Consider the following 26677-nt stretch of genomic DNA (forward strand, 5'->3'; position numbering starts at 1 on the left):
TACATGCCACGCCCCAAACACAGACACCCTTGTTCTCACAGCATCTGGTCACCGAATCTGTTATGAAAACATTATTTCAATATTAATTAATTCTTTACAAAATTTCGTCATTTCTCACAAAATGTGCAAAATTTTATCAGGTACCAAATCTTGCAGACCGCAATGTGTGTACGTAAAGGCCAAATACACTAAAAAAATAAAACAGTTTGAATAGCTATTGCTTATTTCACAGTTAAAATGATCTCAAAGGAGTATTTAGAAACATTCAAGGAATATATGTTGGATTATTAGGAAGAATTGACACGTAGCAAGAAAGAGTGGATTCGATTTGATGTGACAACGCAAATTATCGATCTATATCCTTACATATAAAGTGTGATGTATTGGTTGACTAGCTCCCCGGCACTTTTATGGTAGTAATAACAGAGAAAAGCTCACTTCTGATTTAGTTATTTCTATTTATTTTTTATACTTTTATGTATTAAGGTAGAGACCGATAGCAACCACGTGATCAGTAAAAATCGTGTATTTTCACGTGAAATTATTTTTCGGAATTCCGTACATCGCCATAGAGTAGTTGAAAAACAAAAAGGGGTTCCGAAAGTACAAGTTGTTGCTGTGACTGAATCGATGATTGAGAGGGTCGTCTCGACGAAAGATATAGAAATTTGGCCATAGTTTAGATTAGGAATACGTCAATGTAATAATAGTGGACTAAATGTTTCGTCCGTACAGAATGGCACTTTTTACCTCACGAAATTCACCACCATGCATAGCTGCGCTACGTAAACAAAGTTGTTGATGTAGCGTGATCGTGGTGTCCGAGTGCTGCGAGTTTCAATACTGTTTATGTAGTCATTGAGAGTTTAAACAAAGTTTCTTCTGAGAAGAGGAATTCGATGGATGCATTGAACGTGGACAACGAAATCATAATTTCGTTTGGTAAGTGAAAAAAATGGCAAATTGAATTTGTATTCAACCCACTTTTCCTCTGCTATTTCACAACGCGATTTTATAATAACATCTATAAACGCACAATTTGGAGCTGTTTCATTTTTTGTGCATTTATGTATTCCATATGTGCCCAAAATATAACTCCTACATGTGCATGTAACTGTAAATGGATGTCATGTATATGCCAGATTTGAAAAAAAATAGGGCTCTCACAAGTTTGAGGGGGTGGGGGGGGGGGGTGTTGGACTAAAATTCTATTTGGTATAAATGATAGTACTTATAGTATCTTGAAATTTCATTGACCTAAGAGATATTTCAAATCTGGGGTTTCATGTTTCATGCAAGCATGTAGGTCTACAAAACTTTATTTAAAATATTTGTAAAATCACAAGCCCCCCTCATAGGCAAATAAATGTATGAAAATAAGATATGTATGTCCTTCTCTTGACCCACACTCCGTGAAGGAGACAGGTCTGATAAATCTAGAGTTGACTTGTTTTGATATTATTAGAATGAACTGGCAGTTTATGAAAACATATCTGTCATCTCATATTGTAATATGATAATTATGATGTTTATTCACCTCATTAAGGACCCGGGGGTGGGAGGGTATGTACAGTTTAAATAGAAGGTAACTATAACAATATGAAATAAATAACAATCATGCAGATGTACTACTACTGCAAGAGTTCACATTGCTGCACTGCACACATTTAACATACATGTAGTGTTACATATGTAATACTGATTTCAGACAAGATTTTAAAAATTAACATAATAAAATACATGTTATGTGTGTAATTTTCAATATATCAGCATTTTAAAGTTCACTAAACATGCATTGAGACACACAATTTTAAAATTAACATTGTCTGACACAGTATAATTAATGATTAATACTGACTGTGTAAATATTAATTATGATGATTTTTTTTCTAAGCATCATCCTAAGGACCAGTGCAAGTTGAAATAAGCTTCCAGCCAACAACTTCAACAGCAATTTGCCATGAAAATCAGCAAGAAAGGTACAATATTTTCTATCTTAGTAAGATAGAATTTTTCATTTTAACACCAGACATTTATAAAGACAATTCTTAGTATATTAGATATTCATCTTTTTTTCAATATTTGAATATACAGAATATATTTTTTATAACAGGTACTTCATTTACATTGATGATGTCATATCCCCTGGACCCCACAACTTTACAGGTTACAGAGAAAATTCAAGAACTTCTGCAAAATGTGGGACTTGGATAGAATCAATAATGTATTTGTGAGCCCAGAGCAATGGATATATTGTGCAACATACTAAAGTGTGAATTTAATGGAAAACAAGTACATGTACTCATGTATTACATGTCTTTTTTAAAGACAATAATATTGTATAAATATAGAGGAAGTGTCATTGTTGATTATTCTAAGTTTTTGATATATCAAAATCAGTAAACATTTCTAAATGAAAATAAAATACCAATTTTATAACTTTAATCAATGTGTTTGAATTTCTCATTTTCTAACCCCCCCCCTACCCCCACCCCACCCCACCCCCGTTACACACACTCATTGCATATATACTGTGAATGCAATATGCATGCATTCTAAGTTATCCAAGCGAGTTTTTGTTTCAGTGTGAGACTACAAGTAGGACTCGTAAACTTATGAAGAGACATATATATTTGTGAGAGCAAGATAGCTGATATGAGCCTTGAGATCAATGGGTCGAGACGAGGTGGTGGTCTAGAGGTTAGAGCGTTCGCCCCGCATGCGGAAGGCCAGGGTTCGAATCCCGGCCGCGACAGACCTGAGTTGTTGAAACAGGTAGTGACAGTTCCATTGCCAAACGCTCAGCATCAGGTGTGAATGTCACTTGTCCTCGGAGATGACCTTCAAAACGGATGCCCAGTGTCACAGTAGATGTGGCACGCTAAAGAACCCTCACTGCTCAATGGCCGTAAGCGCCGAGCAAAGGCCTAAATTTAAAGCCGTTCACCGGTCTTGGTAACGTCTCCATATGAGTAAAAAATATACAATCAATCAATCCATGGGCAACCGGCGCGAGCCCCCCTAAAATTTTCAAGTTTAAAGTAAATCGTGGTCTCTTGTTTAGAGAAATATATACTCTCAGAGAAATAAATGTCTGACAAAATCTTTTGATTTATTGAATTACTTTTAGTGGGAGAACGGCTACTTTTTCCAAAAACCCTTAAAATTTGCATTATTTTATTAATTTCACCTTATTAAAAATGACAGAAAATAATAAAAATGACTACATAGGAGACATATTTTAAGCCCTAAAAAATCTGTAAAATCCAGGAGTTTCTGGGGAATCGCCCCCCCCCCTTTCAAGGCGGCCCCCAGACCCCTGCCTCATACAGTTGCACCCCCCCTCCCAACTTCAATTCCTGATCCGCCCCTGAAATAGCTTATAGAAACCTTCTTATTGTCATGTTCAATTTTCAAAGAGGTAATTTGGGAATGCTTAAACATTCTAAGTTATAAAAAGGTCAGTAGTTTATCTCTGCTGGCTGAATCTTTCTTCTCAATGCACCGAGTGCAATTCATGACGTCTATGTTCCTACTCATTCTTTCTCCTCCATACCATGCAGTATATTAAAGGGGTTGGGATGTAATGGAGACATTTGTTTTAACAAATATAAATTGTATTTCAATTTTTTGTTGGGATTTTTATTTGGGAAAACTCTTGATATTAATCATCAAATATGATGACGTATGATAAATCTATATTCTGAGTGTAAGTGCACAAAGGTCAACAACGAGAACTACAACAAAATATAAGCTAAAATTTGAAATACATACTTTCTGTATTATATTTATTAATTTAAAAAAGGTATTACAAAGAATCTTCGAATTTCAGCAAGCTGTTTTTGATGGATTGTTTACAACATCTTTTAATAACCCTTTTTCTTACGAAAATGTGTAGTTTGTTAAAAGGGGGTGGGGTTAGGAATTTTTTGCTAGTTCCATATTGAACCCCATTATGGTGTATAATTTTTTTCATATATTTTACTTACTAATAGACTAACCACTTAATGAAATAAAATAAGAAATTTGATGAGTAATTTTTTTGCAGCTTAAGCAAAGGTATGACCCTGTGTGCAAATATTGTGCACTGTTTTAAGGTAATTGGCCAATGTAGCTCTGTTGAAGTAATGTTGTTGCATGTTAATAATGATTGCTGAACTTGAAATTGATGTGTAATATACAATTATGTGAAAGGTTGTTTGGAACCATATATGACAAGTTATGATCCTTTTTACAATAAAAATGTTATAGCTTTATTTGTATATTGCTCTCTACTTATTTTTCTTCACTTTTTACGCTTTACAAGGACTAAAGAAGGTGTTGTTAAAATCGCCATATTTCTCAAAAACAAGGTCGATTACCTACATTGATTTTTTATTATGTTTTATATCGAAGCTTCATCATAAACATATATCAAAATAAAAAAAATTCAATGGTTAATTTTTTTTAGCATCAACCTATCAATCTCTACCTTAATTCATTTATCTTTATTTAATTTTAATTACTCGTAAAGATTTTTTTCGCTAGGTAATTAAGTCCCCCCTTCCCCCTCTCCTGTTTCTCATTTTCATAAACGTTGTCTAACTGTCCGAAAATGGAGGGGGGAAACCATATTTTGATCATGAATGGTGAAGATAAGGAACACTGATCAATCTCATAACTCCTATAAGCAATACAAAATAGTGAGTTGGGCAAACATAGACCCCTGAGCACTTCAGAGGAGGATCAGGTGCTTAGGAGGAGTAAGCATCCCCTGTCGACCAGTCACCCGCCGTGAGCCCTATATCTTGATCAGATAAACGGAGGTATACGTAGTAAAACTCAGTGTGCCAAGAACGGCCTAACAATCAGTATGAAACACGTCAGACAGCATTTGACCCAAATGATAGGTTCAATTGGCAAACTAGATCGTTATAACGACCATATAATTTGCGAAATGCTGACTTCTTTCGAGATTGCTGAAATCCCTGTACCATCAACTTGTTTGTCAGTAGCTCATTCCATTATTCCTCATCTGCAGAATATGGTACTTAACTAGCAGTAGATCTGAAAGCACCTGCTTTATCATAACCAAGACGCAAAATCACAGAAAAAATTGATCACACCACGTGGAGAAGCGGGTTGGACTTTATCCAAACAAAGGCAAATAACTCTGACTAGAATTAGCACATGTGGAATAAAAACATCATATTTATTCATAGACCATACCTTCTGAAGACTGTTGATCAGTTCCGGTGGAAAAGTAAATCCATGTGCTGTTAATGAAATGATAATTAAAAGTAAAGCAATTGTTATAACTGTTATTCTAATGATCTGATAATTATGCCTACACAAGTACAGGCATGCATCATAATCATTTTGCCGTACGGTGAATCTCGAGAACTCTTTTCGAAACCTTAACATTATGCAAAACCCGTTTCGTGACATTCTGCCACGTGACAAAGAAATGCAAACCACGCCCCGTGTCCCTGTTCACTCTACGTCACGCTCGGCCGATTTCATCTAACCTCGGATGCATGATATTTCTGCCAATCATTTCTGAAACTACTGACAGTTCCTGTGAAATACAGTCCTTTCCATTACATAAGGCTCTGAATGGTTGGAACTGTTTCTTTTTGAGAATTCTGTTCTTTTTCTCCAAATAGAGGACAGTTTTTCTAAGTCAATTTCGATAAATTCATTTCTATCACATACTTTCTAAAAGCGGCAGTTTTTCTTGAAGAGTCAGAGGCGGATCCAGGAATTGCGGTTACGGGGGCGCCAATTTATTAGTCAGGGAATCTGGGGGCTGCCTTTGGGTGAGGATCAAGGGGGCGAAGCCCCCGGAAGCTCCTAGATTCTACATATTTAATAGGTCTTGAACATATCTCCCGTTTAAGTCATTTGTACTATTTTCTATCATTTTTAATATGATGAAATAAGTAAAATGACGCTAACTTTAAGGGTTTTTGAAAAAAAAGTAAGTTCTTCCAATAAAATAATTCAAGAAATCGAAAGAATGTCATTTATGTCACCAGGGGTGGAATAAATCACTGCTTCTTTTACCGATAAGTACATTGTAAACAACATACCACGATTAACATTAAATCCCATTACTAGGGACATTAAATACAGTGCGCAGGCAATGCTGATTTCAGACCGACACAGTGGCGGATCTCTGTTTACATCCACCTGTCGCGGTAACCAAGGTGTTGGGACGCAACCACGAGATCTTGTGTTCGATTCTCAGCGGCCGCATCAATCCGAAGACGTATTTTGTAGGTAGTGACTGTTCCGACACACGGCCTGTCCCGCCCCCGTCTTACTGACCGTCAACACACTTAAAAATTATTGTACTGATGAATATTGAATGAAGCTATTCGATTGATTCGCCACGCCTTAGCTTAAATTTCAACTAATGGAATGACAGGGTATAAAGAATTACACGGCCAGTTTCATTAAAAAAAATGTACAAAGTATTCTTGGGTAAATCGATTCAAATTCTTTAAACATGCTCCCGCGCAAAGCTCACAGACGAAGCATAGAAAATATTAAATCCAGACATGAAAAAACAAATTCTTAAAAGCTTGTTGTTTTAAAGATGTTCGCACCTGACATTTGGAGTAAAGTAAATTTTTTAGGAAGTGTATGTTTCCTTTCTACTTTGAAGGAGAATTAGGTACCTGAAAAGAAAAACTGGGGGTCGCAATGCTTGTTATTGAGCTACAGTGTTCTAAACATGACCCTTTTGCACTTAAAATTTGTTCAATTGAACTTGATTTGTCCGTTGGTATCAACATAATATAAGCAACAGAAATCGATCATTGCATAAGATAGATACATGATCACGTCTTTTAACAATACAGATAAAAAAGTATAATGCTAGTAATGGAAACAAATAATATCCTTTTCCCAATTAATATACGAAAAAAATCATGATATCAAAATTGAGAGTTTAAAATGACATATTAGGAGTTAAGTCAATTTCTAATTTCACATACTTTTCAAGGTCTTATCTTTCAAATTGAAAATGGAACTAAAAAAGTTGGCGTTGGTGACCAAATTTTCAACTTATTGGCCAAAAACATTCAATTTCCATACAAAATTTCGAGTATATTAATGGAAACTTTTTTGATATTTCAACCAAATTAATAAATCGCCACATTTGATCTAGTTCCAAGTCTCAACTACTTGTATCATAAATTATAAAACTGAAATAGACTTATAGGGGTATAAAAATAGAAGATATATTAGATGAACCAGAAACTGTAATATCATGCAGATTTAGAACTTTTTTATTAATCAATCCCTCCGCCACAAATTATAATCCCTGCAAAGCCCTATCAAAATTTGAATTGGCGAAAAATTTTCAACTGGATATATTTCAGTAATAGATGTGTAATATATTTGTACCAATGGGATCAGAATGAATCAGTAAATATTTAGTTGTAGCATCCTGCGCAGTTGTGCTCAAAAGCTCAGGAGCTATTAAGAAATAAATAACTTTGTTTTTAATTCGGCCCATGTATGTAATTCATTGATAAGATAATAAAAAATTAATTTACTCACCAAAAGATGACGTATTTGAGATACATTCTCACACATCGAAATTAAAGAAAACCTGACGATTAGGCAGAGGAAAACCCAAGTCCTGTTCGCCGTCAAGCTCGTTGTTGGCGACTGAAGTCAACTAAGGATCGCCCATGTGTTATTCAAACATAAAATATCGAAAGAAAAAAATAATATATGTGTACTGCATGTGTGGTATTTAGCTGTATTAGCACCTATTTCGTATATTGAGGATACGTAATTGTTTTAATGTCAATGTCCGATGCTGCTGATATGTCATGATTGATGTTTGAGAATGCCTGCTCGTGAGTATTAGAGACTAGGATGTAGGGGAGGAAGGACAGTCATGTACCTCCGCCGATTTCTCAAAGTTATCACGAAAACCAGACTTTACTTGGGTCCATTGTCATTGTAGAACTTGGATTGTTTGTTTTTTTACATCGACTTTTCAATTCATCCGGATTTAAAAGACGGATTTAATTTCTGTCCGTGTTTTGACGGTTTATGTATTCGTTCAGTCATTCAATAAAAGTATTATGATACAAGATTATGATATAATATTGACCATGACATTGAATTGTGTTATTCTATACTGTGCTCCTCTCTGCATCTTTAACATTTTGATGATACCTTTATATAGAGAAACATACCTACTAGATTTTTTATTTGAGTAATTTGTTCTGAATTCCAACTAATTAACTGATTTAAGTTCTCCTTCATTCCTCCTTCCACAAGAAGTTTACATACCCCCATGCCGTATTTTGTAATAAACGGAAAGTTAAATATATATTGATTATCGCTTTCTTCAACTTGCATATTGTCAAAATAGGGAGATAATGAATGATATGAAGGTCTATTAAGAGATACCTGACTCTATATTTGGTGTTGCTCGTAACATATCAGCATGAACTACAGAATTATCTTATATCGTGCATCCGGGCAGTTTGTGTTAGATTGATTGATTGAATATTGTTTAACGTCCCCTCGAGAATATTCACTCATATTGAGACGTCACCACTGATGGTGAAGGGCAGTAAAATTTAGGCCTATGCTCGGCTCTCATGGCCATTAGCAGGGAGGGATTTTTTTTCGTGCCACACCTGCTGTGACACAGGACCTCTGTTTTTGCGGTCTCATCCGAAGGACCGCCCCATTTAGTAGTCTCTTATGCCAAGCAATGGGTACTGACCTATTCTAACTAGGGTCCTCATGGGATTGCTGTGTTAGAAGTTAGAGAAATAAATCCAAAACAGAGTGCACAACAAACACACAGTTTTTTCTATGGCTGACGCCGTAGCTCTCCAGTCTGTCAACATAATTGTTTTTTCCGAAAAGCTACATTTCTGCAGCTACATAAGGATATGAACTGAAACACTCCGGCATAATTAATGAAGTAAATGAAGAAAGCAACATACTTTAAGCATATCATGAAACATACTATAGACATGTAGGTGCCCACTAAATAGAATAGCCCTGATCTGGTTTTCCTGTAGATTAAATTCTATGATATCGAATTATTTACTGACAAACGGACCTCTGATAATTGCTGTTTGTGTATTGCATTTTGGGATATTACCGGCATCTTGGTAGCTTAGCTGATCAGAGGAGTGTTGTTTACTTAAAAATATCATATCCCCTTAATTGTTATTTTGAATTTCTAAAATGTCGGCTTGAGCATCACCGAAGATACATTATTTGTCGAAATGTGCAACTGGTGCATCAAAATTAGCACCGTATAAGTTTTACATTACGACACTTTGGTTGAGGCCTCTGCTGGTGGACTGTTAGTCTAAGAATAAGTTTTACACACTAACATATCCGAATTTTGTGCATATTTGCATATACTGATTACGTACCTGGATTTCGTGTATGGATGCATCTATACTTTAACTACTGTTTATATCAACTAATACGATAAAAATCCAAAGTTTTTATTGATAATATTAATATGCTATTAGTTAGTGACGTCTTTGGGAAGTTCAGAGGTTGTGGAGAGGTAATAGTAATATTGTCTGCAACCCTGATCCAGTTAGTGTTATGTTTGGGACGTTCAGGGGATGTGGAGAGGTAATAGTAATATTGTCTGCAGGCCTGATCCAGTTAGTGTTATGTTTGGGATGTTCAGGGGATGTGGAGAGGTAATAGTAATATTGTCTGCAACCCTGATCCAGTTAGTGTTATGTTTGGGACGTTCAGGGGATGTGGAGAGGTAATAGTAATATTGTCTGCAGGCCTGATCCAGTTAGTGTTATGTTTGGGACGTTCAGGGGATGTGGAGAGGTAATAGTAATATTGTCTGCAACCCTGATCCAGTTAGTGTTATGTTTGGGACGTTCAGGGGATGTGGAGAGGTAATATATAAATATTGCATGTAGTTGAGGGTAACATTGAAAATTTTCACCCCTCGAGAAAACCATTGTCAACATCGGCTACGCCTCGGTTGGCAATGGTTTTCTCGAGGTGAGAATTTTCAATGTTACCCACAACTGCATGCAATATTTGTTTTATTATACTGAATGTTATATAAACAACAAAGCAATGCTGCTCGTGTCTGTTTTCAGTGTAGGTAGATTTGCTGCGTCTCGTGATAACATTTGTATTCTCATATCAGGAAAAGTTTTCACATTCCTCAAACCAGAATTGAAATAATTTGAAATTGTTTCAGTTTCGAATAAATCATAAAATCCCATCAACAAATTTCCTTTTTACAGAAAATTAAAATGTGAGATATAATTATTCATGTATGTATATTATGTGACAATATTACTGAATCTGTTGGACACATATTCCATCATTTCCGCTAGCCACGTTTACTGAGTCGGGTACTACCTACTACCACACTATTTAATCTACGCATGTTGTTCATTAATGTCACATTCGTATATCCGTGTCTTATAAACTTTGTGATTGATGATGTCCTGGAATACAGTAACCGAATTAGTACTAATACAGGTTAACAAATATAGTAAACGAATTAGCACAAGTACAAGTTAACAAATAAGTAAAGGTAGAAAAAACTACATGCAGGGAAAACAGGGTAAGAATAGAACACAGCAAAAGAAGAGCAAACAGCACACCCAGGAAAACGACACAAGAAGAGAACACAACAAAAGAAGAGCAAACAGCACACTCAGGAAAACGGCACAAGAAGAGAACACAACAAAAGAAGAGCAAACAGCACACTCAGGAAAACGGCACAAGAAGAGAACACAACAAAAGAAGAGCAAACAGCACACTCAGGAAAACGGCACAATAAGAGAACACAACAAAATGCAGAAAATCTCACAAGACGAGGAAGCGGCACAATTACAGAAAACAACAAAGATAGAAAAATAAGAAAGGCTTGAACAACTTTAGATATGCTGGCTCTTTATTGATCAATGTGTAATACAATGACAAAATCTGACATCACGTAAAAGACGTTTGAAATCCACAAGAATTTCACAAGTGGTATGTATGTTTCGCGAGATATAATTTATGAATTAAATTTCAAATTTGATAATGCACAAGGGTTAGTCTCGTGCAACCAGACGCTCTGCTTTCTCTGTAAATATCCGACGAACAGAGAGTCTGGTAAAAACACGCGATAACGTTTGTATGTCAGAACGAGGCTTACCAAAATATCGGTATTTAATTTTATTGGTTGATTCAACGCACCTCTAAAATAACGACTACCGAAGAAATTGTCCATAGATTGAATTTGCCATTTAAGCTTAAGGATTTACAACTAGAGTGTTTATAAAAACTTTTGTAAAAGAAAACGATTTATTAGCTGTTCCTCTTCTTTAGGAGGCAAAAATGAAAGTACAATTTCCAGCTGATAAAGACCGTAATTTTTCTTTCTATTTTTCTTCTTCCAATAATCTGCATACCACCTCTGGTGTATTGTCACAGATGTCGTAGACTACACTATTGTACATGTATTAATGATTTTCCAATTAGTATCACTGATGAAAGATCATCTAATTAGCATAAAATCTCGGAAAGGACTGTTTATGTCAAAGAATCAAACCGAAACTAAATTAGCGCTCCCTAGCGGTAAGTTATTATCGTATGTTTCTACCAGTCTCTGCTTGTCGGATATTTGCGGAGACAGCCGAGTGTCTGGATGAACAAGACTACATGAGGGTATGAGCTTCGACGCTTCACAACAGCATACGTCATGGAGAGTATGAGCTGTGACACTTCACAACAGCATACGTCACGGAGAGTATGAGCTGTGACGCTTCAGAACAGCATACGTCACGGAGAGTATGAGCTGTGACGCTTCACAACAGCATACGTCATGGAGAGTATGAGCTGTGACGTTTCACACCAGCATACGTCACAGAGAGTATGAGCTGTGACGTTTCACAACAGCATACGTCATGGAGAGTATGAGCTGTGACGTTTCACACCAGCATACGTCACAGAGAGTATGAGCTGTGACGTTTCACACCAGCATACGTCACAGAAAGTATGAGCTGTGACGTTTCACACCAGCATACGTCACGGAGAGTATGCCGGCGTGAGTTGTTGTAGTTCATACCTCATGTACATGTATTTTCATTATTGAAAAATTGTTTATATTCCCATTCTACTTTCATTTCTGTTGGCCATGGGATTACCAGTCATTAGAATAGACGTACTATATTTATCAAGATTCATACGCGTATTGTTCACAACTGCAGCGGATTCGTGAGGAAATGACTATCATTTATCTTTACAATTTGTAATGAAAAAATTGGATGGTAAATATGGTGATATGAAGTATTCACAGATGCAGAAGTAAGAGAGTGCCTTGCTCTATATTATAATTGTAAGATTAAATTTTGTTTGAGAATAACGCGGTGAAAATAGAACTAGTACTGGGTACATTGTTGTTATGAGAATTAGATGTAAAGACACGAGGCAATCAACAACACGGTGAGTAAACAGGCCGGCTCCACGGATCTAGTTTGTCCAGATGTGTTTACATGATCCAGGCGGTTAAATCTCTCTGGGTCATACATGACGATCTTTTTACCCTCCAGGGGGCGCACTATGCGATTTGCATCCAAAGGCTCGTCATCGTCATCTGAAAATCGAAGAACAGTAAGTACTAACAGGGTTATATAAATTACGTCACTCAGAACAGTAAATACGTATGACAGTTTTATATAAAATACGCCGTTCAGAATTGGAACCTAAACTTTTCCGGTGACCATTCCCTTCCAAATTAAACTATTTTTGACTGATTATAAAGGTACATATATCTTGGTTTTTTTTTAGCGTTTTATGTTATTTGAAGAAAGCAGTTCTTTTATTAAGATTTTCCAGTAGTTTTTAACCAGATTCTACGAAATTATAAATTTTCACAAGATCAGCTCTCACTACTGTTTTGTGTTTCAATTGATACAATATTTCAGCACATCAAACACCCAATATCCATCGACAACTTAGATATTAACGGCAAATTAACAACTCAACTTTTTGACAAACGGGATGATTTCAACTTCTCCACCGTCAACTTCCCATATTTATGTAGCAGCATTCTCTTATCACCTGCATATGGTGTGTGCATTTCTCAACTGATTCGATGCACAAGTGTTTATTCTGCGTATGATCAGTTTCAAATCGAGGCAGGCTACTAACAAACATGTTGATGGTTCAGGGGTTTCAATAGTCTCGTTTAAGGGGGCATGGACACGATTTGAACTGAAAAGTTTTAAATTTCATCATTCCAGTTTTAATATTTATAATGCTTAACAGGGGTATTTCTAATGGTCATCAAAATTGAATGTCGGTTATGGAGGTACATGAGGGATGCAGAGCTGTCGATTATTTATTATGTAAACAAGGCCTGTGCCATGTTTTTGCTTATATAGGTTAAATATACTAGTAAAGGCTTGGTGTAAAGCAGGGTTTTTTTTCATTTATAAGTTAATTCTGTACACAATTAAATAGTTTCTAGCGTTTGGCACATCTCATTTTGTTTTAAGCAAACTTTTGTCTATTAAGACAACCCATGTGTAAACAAAACACAGCAAAGGAGGAGCAAAATACAAACAAAGAATTGTGAGTGCTGTATCTCACTTATAACTCCACAACTGATATTGAAATTTTGGTTGACCATTAGAAAGACTTCAGTTAAGAATTGTAAATAATAAAAATAAAAAAATAAAATTAGCAAATTTTCAGGTGAAATCAATATCCATTTAAAGGAAGCATTTCGAAAATTCTATGATCGTTATAACGATCTAGTTCGTCAGTACAACCTTTCATTGGGTCAAACGCTGTCTGACGTGTTTCGTACCAATTGTTAGATCATTCTTTGCACACTGACTTTTACTACGGTTAAGTCCGTTTACCTGATCAGGATATAGGGATCACGGCGGTATACAGGTAATGCTAACTCTCCCTAGGCACCTGATCCCTCCTCTGGTGTGTCCAGGGGTCCGTGTTTGCCCAACTCTCTATTTTGTATTGCTTAGAGGAGTTATGAAGTTGATCACCGTTCGTTATTTTCACCTTGCATGTAGCAATATTCCCTTATCACTTACATATGGTGTGTAACACATACATGTAATAAAGCAAACAAAATACACACTCACACAACAACAATAAAACAAAAACAAAAAACGCACTATAAAGATAAACAAGAGGCCCAAGGGCCACATCACTCACCTGAGTTACCTTGGCCCATATCTGAAGACTTTCCATATATATTTGCATGTAAAACCTTCGTCCGTATTGTGGCCCCAACCTACCCCTGGAGGCCATTATTTTTACAAACTTGAATCTGCACTATGTGAGGAATCTTTCATGTAAATCTCAGCTCTTCTGACTCATTAGTTCTTGAGAAGATGATTTTTAAAGATTTTCTCTATCATTCTTATATAAAACTTTGATCCCATATTGTGGCCCCAATCTATTCCCAGGGGTCATGATTTGGACAAACTTGAATCTGTACTATATCTGGAAGCGTTCATGTAAATCTTCTGGCTCATTGGTTCTTGAAAAGATATAATTTTAAAATATTTTCTCTATTTATGCTCAAGTAAAACTTTGATCCCCTATTGTGGCCCCAATCCACCCCTAGGGGCCATGATTTGGACAATTGGACAAACTTGAATTTGCACTGTCAGGAAGCTTTCATGTAAATCTCAGCTCTTCTGGCTTATTAGCTCTTGAGAAGAATATTTTTAAAGATTTTCCCTATATATTTCAATGTAAAACTTTGATCCCCTATGGTGGCCCTAATCTCCCCCTGGGGGCCATGATTTGAACAAACTTGAATCTGCACTATGCCAGGAAGCTTTCATGTGAATCTCAGCTCTTCTTGCTCATTGGCTTTTGAGAAGAAGATTTTTAAAGGTTTTTACCTATATATTTTTCTATATAAAACGTTTCCCCCTATTGTGGCCCCAATCTACCCCCTGGGACAATGTTTGATAAAATTTGAATCTGCACTATGTCAGGAAGCTTTCATATAAATCTTAGCTCTTCTGGCTCATTGGCTTTTAAGAAGAATATTTTTTAAGATTTTCCCGATGTATTTCTATGTAAAATTTTGATCCCCTATTGTGGCCCAAATCTACCCCAGGGAGCCATGGTTTGAACAAACTTGAATTTGCACTATGTCAGGAAGCTTTCATGAAAATTTCAGCCTCTCTGGTCCTGTGGTTCTTGAGAGAAAGATTTTTAATGACCCCACCATATTTTTGCATTTTTGTGATTATCTCCCCTATGAAGGGGGCATGGCCCTTTATTTGAACAAACTTGAAAGCCCTTTACCCAATGATGTTTTTGGCGAAGTTTGGTTATAATTGGCCCAGTGGTGTTTTGAAAAGATGAAAATATGAAAAGTCTACGAAGTCGCCGCCAACGACGTCGATGACGACAGACAACGGACACATTTTGATCAGAAAAGCTCACTTGAGCCTTCGGCTTAGGTGATCTAAAAACCAAGTAAACAAAAATAAAACAGAACAAATGCTCAAACAACGGACTTACCACATCCAAAATAATATTTCGGGATACAGACAAATCTCCCGTGAAAACATCGACAAAGATCGCAGTCAGACACTACCCAGTATGAGTGTGGAACATAACTGCAGCTCCGGAAGTTAGCCTCGTATTCGCAGTAACGGCCAGAGTAGTGACTGTAAACCGAAAGTAATAAAAAAAATCATATTTGTTCCGGGAAATTATTTTGTAATATTTTTTCTTCAAAATTGTAGTTTGCTTAAAATAATTCAGATAATCAGATTCTGAACATTTAAAGAGACATTTACCAAAAGAAAAAAAGAATAAAAGACCAACAAAACAAAACAAACAAATAAAACAAACAAACAAAATAAGGTACAAGCTTAAGGTTACTATTATCTCTAGCTCAAAATCCTAAATCGTGAATATGTGTGTATATTTGGGGGGGGGGGGGTTCAGTGCAGGGATTCAAGTGTACAGTACATGCTCTACCATAACCTTCCGCATTCACATATGTAGATACTGAGGTGACGGCCCATGGTCTATATCGCTCATCTATTAAAATTTTGGACCCTTATAATGCTCCCTGCATGCAGAACTGGGGGGAACGGAGGGGTGAATTTTGACAAGTATAGATACTATCAAAGTATTGAATCAACAATTTATATAAATGCATAAGGATGGTTTTATTCTAATTTGTGCTACTACTGTATAACTTTGACCCTTTTGGGTGCTAAATTTGAATCCTGGAGGCCACTATTTCAACATAGTTGGATTTTTTGCACAGTATAATGACGATAACAAGGTATATGACTTCTCGTTATATGGTTCGTATGAAGAAGATTTAAAAATACAGAAAAATAACCCATAGCGTACCGCGTACAATAAGAAGTAGAAATAACCGATAGCGTACCATGTACCACCAGAAGCAAAAATAGCCAATAGCGTACCATGTACCATCAGAAGTAAAAAATAAAAATAACCAATAGCGTACCATGTGCCATCAGAAGTAAACATAACCTATAGCGTACCATGTGCCATCAGAAGTAAAAATAGCGAATAGTGTACTGCTTATCATCAGAAATAAATTGACCAAATTTGACTTCTTTTTGTGAGAATTGGTTCACTCTGTTAAATCAAAGTAATTATCAGAGCTATTCATAATTAGTACACACACAGCTGACAGTCCACACAGAACACTGCATGATCTACCGAGTCAGTACACACACAGCCGACAATCCACACAGAACACTACAAGATCTACCGAGTCAGTACACACACACAGTCCACACAGAACACTGCAGGATCTACCGAGTCAGTACACACACAGCCGACAGTCCACACTACAGCATCTACCGAGTCAGCACACACACAGCTGACAGTCCACACAGAATACTGCAGGATCTACCGAGTCAGTACACACACAGCCGACAGTCCACACTACAGCATCTACCGAGTCAGCACACACACAGCTGACAGTCCACACAGAACACTGCAGGATCTACCGAGTCAGTACACACACAGCCGACAGTCCACACTACAGCATCTACCGAGTCAGCACACACACAGCCGACAGTCCACACAGAACACTGTAGGATCTACAGAGTCAGTATTGAGTTTATCCCGTCTACCGAGTCAGTATTGAGTTTATCCCGAAGCATACATTTCTCTCAAACACACAACGTGTCACATACACTTGAACATTAATGAGGTATTACAAGTTTTACCTGTCACATATACATGCCACGCCCCAAACACAGACACCATTGTTCTTACAGCAACCGGTCACCGAATCTGTTATGCAATAATTAGTTCAATATCAAATAATCCTGTACAAAATTACGTCATTTCTGACAACATGTGCACATTTTTATAAGGTAGCAAATCTTGCAGACTGTAATGAACAAACATAAAGGCCGAATACACTAAAAAAATAATAAAACAGTTTGAAAATCTATTGCTCGCTGTTTTCACAGTTAACATAATGTCAAAGAAGTATTTAGAAACATTCAAGTAATATCTGTTGGGTTTTTTAGGACGAATTGGCACGTAGCAAGAAAGGGAGGATTTGATTTTATGTGACAATGCAAATTATCGATTTATATTCTTACATACAAAGTGTGATGCATTGGTTGACTAGCTCCCAGGCACTTTTATGGTAGTAATAACAGAGAAAAGCTCACTTCTGATTTAGTTATTTCTATTTATGTTTGATACTTTTATGTATTAATTCATTTATCTATGTTTTTTCTTTGCTCGAAAAGATTTTTTTCGCCAGGAAATAAGTCATTCCCCCTCCCCTGTTTCTCATTTTCATAAACGTTGCCTAACTGTCCGTAAATGGAGAAAACAAACATATTTTGATCATGAATGGTGAAGATAAGGAACAATGAGCAATCTCATAACTCCTATTAGCAATACAAAATAGTGAGTTGGGCAAACACGGACACCTGGGCGCATCAGAGATAAGATCAGGTGCTTAGGAGGAGTAACCATCCCCTGTCGACCAGTCACACCCACCGTGAGCCCTATATCTTGATCAGGTAAACGGAGTTATCCGTAGTCAAAATCAGTGTGCCAAGATCGGTCTTACATTCGGTATGAAACACGTCAGAGAGCATTTGACCCAAATGATAGGTTGAATTGGCAAACTAGATCGTTTCAACAACCATATAATTTGCGAAATACTGATTTCATTCGAGATTGCTGAAACCCCTGTATCATCAGCTTGTTTGTCAGTAGCTCATTTCATTATTCTTCATCTGGAGAATCTAGTTCTTAACTAGCAGTAGATTGAAGGTGAAGATAACGAACAGTTATCAATCTCATAACTTCTATAAGCAATACAAAGTAAACAGTTGGGCAAACATGGGCCCCTGGATACACCAGAGATGGGATCAGGTGCATAGGAAGAGTAAGCATCCCCTGTTGACCGGTCACACCCGTTGTGAGCCCTATATCCTGATCAGGTAAACGGAGTTATCCGTAGTCAAAATCAGTGTGCCAAGAACAGCCTAACAATCGGTATGAAACATGTCAGACAGCATTTGACCCAATGATAGGTTGTATTGACGAACTAGATTGGTATAACAACCATAGAATTTGCGAAATGCTGACTTAAACCGAGACTGTTGAAATCCCTGTACCATCAACTTGTTTGTCAGTAGCTTGCTTCGATTTAAAAACTGACTATACGCAGAACAAGCTCTTGCGTATCGAATCAGTTGAGAAATATAAACAACATATGCAGGTGATAATGGAATATTGCTACATAAATATGGGAAGTTGACGATTGAGAAGCTGAAATCATCCCATTTGGCATACAGTTGACTTGTCAGTTTGTCGTTAATGTCAACTTTCAAGATATCTAAATATGAAGCAGAAGTGGACGACTCTTTGGTGTATTTCATTTCGAGCTCACAGGGATATATCAAATCGACATATGAATAAAAGTTATCATTGTTATTAAACAAAATGTCGTCGATATATCTAAATGTCGAATTGAAGGCCATAGCAAGATATTTCTTTTCGCGTGAAAGATTTTGATTTTGAATAAATTCTGCTTCACATGAATATAGAAACAGGTCAGCTAACAAAGGAGGACAATTCGTGCCCATGGGAATTCCAACAGGCTGTTGGAAGATCTGATTACCAAAGACCACGAAGATATTGTCAATGACGAACTCTAACATATTTTTATTTCAACTTCAGAGTACTTGCGCGTGGAATCAGAGTGGTGTTTAACAAAGTAAGTTTTGGATGACTGATTACTAGATAGGAAGATTTCCTCTCCCCATTTTTGTTGAAGAAGCAACTGTCTATGATGTCAAAAAGTCTACTCTTTAATTTATTATGATGAATGGTCGTGCATAGCTTTGAAAAATCATAGGTTTTGATGCTATTGATTTGTTTTGATGTTATTGATTTGGGGAACCAAGACGTAAAATCACAGAGAAAATTTATTACATCACGTGAGGAAACGAGTAAGTCTTTTTCCAAAGAAAGGCAGATAACTCTGACTAGAATAAGCACATGTGGAATAAAAGCATCATATCATATTCATTCATAAACCATACCTTGTGAGGACTGCTGATTAGTTCCGGTGGAAAAGTAAATCCATGTGCTGTTAATGAAATAATAATAGATTTTTTATAACTTGATTTTATTCTAATGATCTGATAATTATGCCTACAGAAGTACATACATGCATTATAAACATTTTGCCGGATAGTGAATCTCAAGAACTCTTCTCAAAATCTTATTATAATGCAAAACCCGTTCCATGACAATTTTGACACTTGAAAAAAGGACATCTTCGCAAACCACGCCCCGTGTCCCCGTCCACTCTACGTCACACCGGGACGATTTCATGTAACTTCGGATGTATGGTGTTTCTGCCATAGTACGTATACCAGTGACTATAACATCACTGAAACTATTCCTGTGAAATAGAGTCCTTCCCATCATACAAGACTCGCAATGTTTGTAACTGTTTCTCTTGGAGAATTATGTTCTTTTTCTCAAAATAGAAGGCAGTTTTCTAAGGCAATTGATTGATTGATTGTATCTTCCTTAGCGTAAAACTTATAAGGTACCAATTTTGATGCACCAGATGCGCATTTCGACAAATAATGTCTCTTGAGTGATGCTCAACCGAAATGTTTGAAATCCGAAATAACTATGAAGTTTTAGAGCTAAATGTCTCTCTCGAGAATCTTTCACTCATATGGAGACGTCACCAAGAGCGGGGAAACGGGGCATCCGTTTTTAAAGTCATCTCTGAGGACCCGTGACATTCACATCTGATGCCGAACGTTTGTCGATGGAATTGACACTACCTGTTTTAACGAATTAGGTCTGTCGCAGCCGAGATTCGAACCCCGGCCTTCCGCATGCGGGGCGAACGCTCTAACCTTAGGCCACTGCGGCGGTAAGACAATCTCGATAAATTCATTTCGATCACTACTTTCTAAAAGCGGCATTTTTTCTGGAAGAGTAGATAGACAACAGCATTACAAATGTTGGGCTTGGCTACATATCAATATACGTCATACATACGAGGTTAGATAAAGGGTACCGGAATCTGCCGAAGGTTTATGTAACAACTTTTACATGTAATTGTTGGATTAATAAAGCCTTTATGAAAGGGCTAAAACTCGGAACGGAAGACGGAACAGAACGGAAACGGAACAGAATGTAAGAATTATATAATGATTAATGTAGTGTAATAATTAGGGCTATACTGTCCGTGGATCTCGGCCTGGATAGCTCAGTGGTTAGAGCACCTGACTAGTAATGCAGGGGTCCCGGGTTCGATTCCCGGTCCAGCCACAGATTATTTCCCCTCTTCTATATATAGTACAGTAGCTACGATAACAGCAAAAATCGAAAGAAAATCAAAAATTGGGGAATTGTTTACAAGCGGCAAAAACAATTCTATCCTAAATTCTGCATCATAAATTGATGAAGCGAAGTCAAACTAGCAACAACCACGCTCGCTAGGTGGCGCGTCATGTTCTATTTTTATTTCTACAGGAAAAGTGGGACGAGGTTCCACCCTATTTTTTACGGGCTAGTATGGATAAACCTAGAGCCTACAAATGATGCGAAGTTGATCGTTCAACACTAATTCGCAGAATGTCAGTAAATGCAAGAACTTTCACATAAAGTCATCCCAAATGAGACAAACCTTTTATACACCCCGGACTCGTTCGCTTAAGAATTTGATGTGATACATGAATACATACATGCATTATACCAGGTGTAGAACTAAATTACGAATAAAAGCAAGTTCGATTTAAGAAGGCTATGTTTGGGGAAAATTGTTAAAAAGGTCATTACAATGTTGTTTCCGGGGGGGGGGGGACTTTTATTCATTGGATATAGAATTTTAAAATTTAAGTCTTTTTCAGTATGATTATTTATTTATTTCTTATTAATATTTTTCATAGTAAGTTAATGATTTTAAAATACATATGGATATGAAGTATATGAAACGGTGGATTCTGTGGATGAGATCCCGCTCTTTCTTTAATTTATGCTGCCCTTGTTCCTGATAAACCTTTTATTTTGCAAAATGCTGACCTCCACATAATATTATTACATACAATATTTTCCGTTTTCGGTTCCGTCCTCCGTTTCGTTTTCCGTTCCGCGTTTTAGCCACACCCCTTATGAAAAACCTAAATGAATATTGATGTTAACATATCTATACATCAATAGGGGAGCTTCCACATTTTTTTTGGAATGAAAAAGAAACCATCCGAGATCATCGCGTGGCTCGTAGAGGAATATTCGATGATTGCCGACTGGGTAAATATATTGATGAAAGGTGAAGATAACAAACAGTGATCGATCTCATAACTCTTATAAGCAATACAAATTAGATAGTTGGGCAAACTGAACACACCAGAGGTGGGATCAGGTGCCTAGGAGGAGTAAGCATCCCCTGTTGACCGGTCACACCAGCCGTGACCCCTATATCCTGATCAGGTAAACGGAGTTATCCGTAGTCAAAATCAGTGTTCCAAGAACGGCTTAACAATCGGTATGAAACACGTCAGACAGCATTTGACCCAATGCAAGGTTGTATTGACGAACTAGATCGTTATAACGACCATAGAATTTGCGAAATGCTGACTTCAATCGAGACTGTTGAAACCCCTGTACCATCAATTTGTTTGTCAGTAGCTTGCCTCGATTTAAAAACTGACCATACACAGAACAAGCTCTTGTGTATTGAGCAAACACGGGACCCTGGACACACCAGAGGTGATAGCAGATGCCTAGGAGAAGTAAGCTGTCGACCAGTCACATCCGCGTGGGCTCTATATTTTGATCAGGTAAACAGAGGTATCCGTAGTCAAATTTAGTGTGCCAAGAACGGCCTAATAATCGGTATGAAACAAGTCAGACAGCATGAGACCCAATGATAGGTTGAATTGGCAAACTAGACTGTTATAATGACCATAGAATTTGCGAAATGTTGACTTTTAAACGAGACTGTTGAAACTCCTGTACTTTTAACTTGATTGTCAGTAGCCTTCCTCAAAAACTGATAATACGTAGAACACGCTCTTGTATATTGAATCAGTCGAGAGATATAAACATGTGCATTGTACAATGTTGCTACATACTTGGGTTGCTTCTGAAAGAGTAATCTGTAAGCTTTTCTGTCGGTCATTTGTAGACAATTGCTACAGATTTAGCTGTCGGTGCCGCAGTTAAAATGTAACATGTCATCATGATTGTGTCACTTCATACATATTTATGGAAATAGAGGGTTTAGCAGATCATACAGCCATGGTTTGAGGTACGATAGGTTCATCCGGACTCAGCAAGCGTGGCACTTCCGGACTCAGTGAGCGTGGTATTTCCGGACTCAGTAAGTGTGGTACTTCCGGTCTCAGTAAGTGTGGTACTCGGTAAGCGTGGTACTTCCGGTTTCAGTAAGTGTGGTACGTTCGGACTCAGTAAGTGTGGTACTTCCGGACTTAGTAAACGTCGTACTTCCAGGGTTAATGAGCATGGTACTTCCGGACTTGGTGAGCGTTGCTAGAGACGATGGATACAGATTGCCCTGGCCATTACTAGGGACATTAAATACAGTGAGCAGACAATGGTGATTTCAGACCGACACAGTGGCGGATATATGTTTACATCCACCTGTCGCGGTAACCAAGGTGTTGGGATGGAACCACGAGATCTCGGGTTCGATACTCAGCGGCCGGATCAATCGGAGGACATCTTTAGTAGGTAGCGACTGTTCCGACACACGACCTGTCCCGCCTCCGTCTTACTGACCCTGGGTCAACACACTTAGAAATCCTTGTACTGATGAATATTTAATGAGGGCACCGATTGATTCGCCACACCTTAGCAAACTTTCAGCCAATGAAATGACAGGGTATAAAAAATTACAGGACCAATTTTATTAAAAATTTGAACGAAGTATTCTAGGGTAAAACCGATTCAAATTCTTTATACATGCTCCCGAACAAGCTCACAGACCAAACACAGACAATATTAAATCCAGACATCAGAAAACAAATTCTTTAAAGCTTGTTGTTTTAAGAGATAACTTTTTTTTTTTTTAAATCGCTCCATGTATGTGCTTGGAATTCATTGATAAGATAATTAAAAAATTCACATTTACTCACCAAAAGATGACGTATTTGAGATACATTCTCACACGCTGAAATGAAAGAAAACCTGACGATTAGGTAGAAGAAAACCTGACGATTAGGTAGAAGAAAACCCAAGTCCTGTTCGCTGTCAAGCTCGTTGTGGGCGACTGAAGTCAACCAAGGATCGCGCAAGTGATAATCAAACATTAAATATCGAAAACAAAATATAATATATGTGTACTGCATGTGCGGTATTTAGCTGTATTAACACCTATTTCGTATATTGACGATTAGTAAATGTTTAATGTCCATGTCCAATGATGCTGCTACGTCATTGCTGTTTGAGAATTCCTGCGCGTGAGTGTATAGGGAAAGGAAGGGCAGCCAGGGTCATGTACCTCCGCCGACTTTTCAAAGTTATCGTGAAAACTATAGCTAGACTTTACTAGGGTCCATTATCATTATAGAACTTGGATTGGGTTTTCGTTTACGCTGACCTTTCAATTCAGCCGAATTATCACACACGTAAAAGACAGACCTAATTTCTGTCCGTGTTTTGACCGTTTACGTATTAGTTCAGTCATTCAATAAAAGTATTATGATATAAGATTATGATATAATATTGAATCATGTTATTCTATACTGTGCTCCTCTCTGCATCTTTGACATGTAGATGATATCTTTATATAGAGAAACATTTGAGTCATTTGTTATAAAATCCAACAAATTAACTGATTTAAGGTCTCCTTTATTCCTCCTTCCACAAGAAGTTTACATACCCCCATGCCGTATTTTGTAATGAAAAGGAAAGTTAAATATATATTGATAATCGTTTTCTTTAACCTGCATATCGTCAAAAGAGGCAGATAATGAATGATATGAAGGTCTATTAAGAGATACCTGACTCTATATTTGGTGTTGCTCGTAACATATCAGCATGAACTACAGAATTATCTTATATCGTGCATCCGGGCAGTTTGTGTTAGATTGATTGATTGATTGAATATTGTTTAACGTCCCTCTCGAGAATATTTCACTTATATGGAGACGTTACCACTGCCGGTGAAGGGCTGCAAAATTTAAGCCTATATAATCGGCACTTACGGCCTTTGAGCAGGGAGGGATCTTTATTGTGCCACACCTGCTGTGACACGGGACCTCGGTTTTTGCGGTTTCATCCGAAGGGCCGCCCCATTTAGTCGCCTCTTACGACAAGCAAGGTGTACTGAGGATCTATTCTAACCACGGTATTGTTGTGTTAGAAGTTAGAGAAGTCAATCCAGAACAGAGTCAAACATTTCGTGCGCAACAAACATACCGTTTTTTCTATGGCTAACACCGTAGCTTTCCGGTCTGGCAACATAATTTGTATTTTCCGGAGAGCTACAGTTCTGCAGCTACATAAGGTTATGAGCCGCAGTACCTCACCCCGGCATAATTCATGACGTAAATGAAGAAAGCAACATACTTTTAGCATATAATGAAACTTACACTATATACATATAAGTGTCCACTAAATAGAATAGCCCTTAGCTGGTTTTTCTGTAGATTGGATTCTATGAAAATCGAATTATTTACTGACTAACGAACCCGATGGTAATGATTGCTGTCTGTGTATTGCATTTTCGGATATACCGGTATATTGGTAGCTTAGCTCAGCAGAGGAATATTGTCTACTTACAGATGTCTTATCCCCTTACATCTTCACTACTATGGAATAGAAAAACGGGATTTTAAACTACATGATACATATTATATCTACTTGTATATGTACCGGGTACATAGGATGTATAAGTAGGTGAGTGCTTCTCTGATATGTACCGGGTATATAGGATGTATAAGTATGTGAGTGCTCTGATATGTACCGGGTATATAGGATGTATAAGTATGTGAGTGCTCTGATATGTACCGGGTATATAGGATGTATAAGTATGTGAATGCTTCTCTGATATGTACCGGGTATATAGGATGTATAAGTAGGTGAGTGCTTCTCTGATATGTACCGGGTATATAGGATGTATAAGTAGGTGAATGCTTCTCTGATATGTACCGGGTATATAGGATGTATAAGTATGTGAGTGCTCTGATATATACCGGGTATATAGGATGTATAAGTAGGTGAGTGCTTCTCTGATATGTACCGGGTATATAGGATGTATAAGTATGTGAGTGCTCTGATATGTACCGGGTATATAGGATGTATAAGTATGTGAATGCTTCTCTGATATGTACCGGGTATATAGGATGTATAAGTAGGTGAGTGCTTCTCTGATATGTACCGGGTATATAGGATGTATAAGTAGGTGAATGCTTCTCTGATATGTACCGGGTATATAGGATGTATAAGTAGGTGAGTGCTTCTCTGATATGTACCGGGTATATAGGACGTATAAGTAGGTGAGTGCTTCTCTGATATGTACCGGGTATATAGGACGTATAAGTAGGTGAGTGCTTCTCTGATATGTACCGGGTATATAGGACGTATAAGTAGGTGAGTGCTTCTCTGATATGTACCGGGTATATAGGGTGTATAAGTAGGTGAGTGCTTCTCTGATATGTACCGGGTATATAGGATGTATAAGTAGGTGAGTGCTTCTCTGATATGTACCGGGTATATAGGACGTATAAGTAGGTGAATGCTTCTCTGATATGTCCGCCAGATTCACTATAGCTTTATGTTCGCCAAAACTTTTTTGATCGCTGTGATGTATTACACTTTTACAGTCACTTTCTGGGGAACAGTCTTGGTTTTTTTAATGTAAACTTTTACAGTAACTTTCTGGTGAACAACCTTGTCTTTTTTAATGTAAACTTTTACAGTAACTTTCTGGAGAACAACCTTGGTTTTTTTAAATGTAAACTTTTACTGTAGCTTTCTGGCGAACAGTCTCGGGTTTTTTTTAATGTAAACTTTTACTGTAGGTTTCTGGGAAACAACCTTGGTTTTTAATGTAAACTTTCACAGTAACTTTCTGGAGAACAGCCTTGGTATTTTTATGTAAACCTTTGCAGTAGCTTTCTGGGGAACAACCTTGGGTTTTTTTAAAATGTAAACT

General features: G+C 37.3%; 1 long non-coding RNA gene and 1 other non-coding gene across 2 annotated transcripts; both read left to right on the top strand.

Annotated features, from left to right (window-relative positions):
* Positions 1 to 487: 487 nt before the first annotated feature.
* On the top strand, positions 488 to 2445 carry LOC125654175 (uncharacterized). Its single transcript, XR_008799069.1, has 3 exons — positions 488 to 942; positions 1895 to 1979; positions 2114 to 2445. It is a non-coding gene; the product is annotated as an uncharacterized LOC125654175 (long non-coding RNA).
* An 18307-nt stretch (positions 2446 to 20752) lies between these two features.
* Positions 20753 to 20826, top strand: Trnat-agu (transfer RNA threonine (anticodon AGU)). Its single transcript has one exon. It is a non-coding gene; the product is annotated as a tRNA-Thr (tRNA).
* Positions 20827 to 26677: the final 5851 nt, after the last annotated feature.

The sequence above is a fragment of the Ostrea edulis genome, chromosome 10 (assembly GCF_947568905.1).
Source record: "Ostrea edulis chromosome 10, xbOstEdul1.1, whole genome shotgun sequence".
Taxonomy (NCBI): Eukaryota; Metazoa; Mollusca; class Bivalvia; order Ostreida; family Ostreidae; genus Ostrea; species Ostrea edulis.